Genomic DNA, 736 nt, shown 5'->3' with positions numbered 1-736 from the left:
GACTGAGCACCCAGGTGCCCTTTTTTAATTTTCTATGTGTTCTGTTCTATAACCTATAGATTATTTAGAAGCTTATTTCCTAGTTTCCAGATTGTTGAGACTTTTAATCTTTTGTTATTAATTCCTAATTTAATTATATTTTGACCAGAAAATATAATGTCTGTTTTCAATCCTTTAAAATTTCTTAAAATTTGCTTAGTGATCCAGCAGTGGTTAAGTTTTGAAAATATTCAAAGTGAACTTAGGAAAAATGTATATGGTATAGATCTGGGAGTAATGTTCTATGGACATTAATTAGGTTATATTTATAAATCATAATGTTCAAATATTCTGTATCCTTACTGAATTTTTTACCTGCTTTCTCGGTAAATTACTGAGAAGGATTTGTTAAGTTCCCAGTATGTTTGCAGCTTTCTCTAATTATCCTTATATTTTGGTTAATTTTTGCTTTGTATATGTTTGAGGTTATGGTAGTAGGTACATACAAATTTAGAATTGTTAAATCTACCACATGAATTTAACTTCTATCATTATGACACACTTACCATTTTTATCTTTAGCAGTAATTTTTGCCTCCCAGTTTACCTTGTTGGATACTTGCATGGTTTCATCAGATTTCTTGGGCTAGTGTTTGCATAGTAGGTCATTTTACATTCTTTTTTTTTTTGTAATTTTTTTAACGTTTATTCTTTTTTGAGAGACAGAGACAGAGCGTGAGTGGGGGAGGGGCAGAGAG

This window comes from Herpailurus yagouaroundi, unplaced genomic scaffold (genome assembly GCF_014898765.1).
Source record: "Herpailurus yagouaroundi ecotype Mexico unplaced genomic scaffold, PumYag 192, whole genome shotgun sequence".
In the NCBI taxonomy this organism is placed as follows: Eukaryota; Metazoa; Chordata; class Mammalia; order Carnivora; family Felidae; genus Herpailurus; species Herpailurus yagouaroundi.
The sequence above is the reverse complement of the archived record's forward strand: the minus strand, read 5'-3'. Positions refer to the sequence as shown.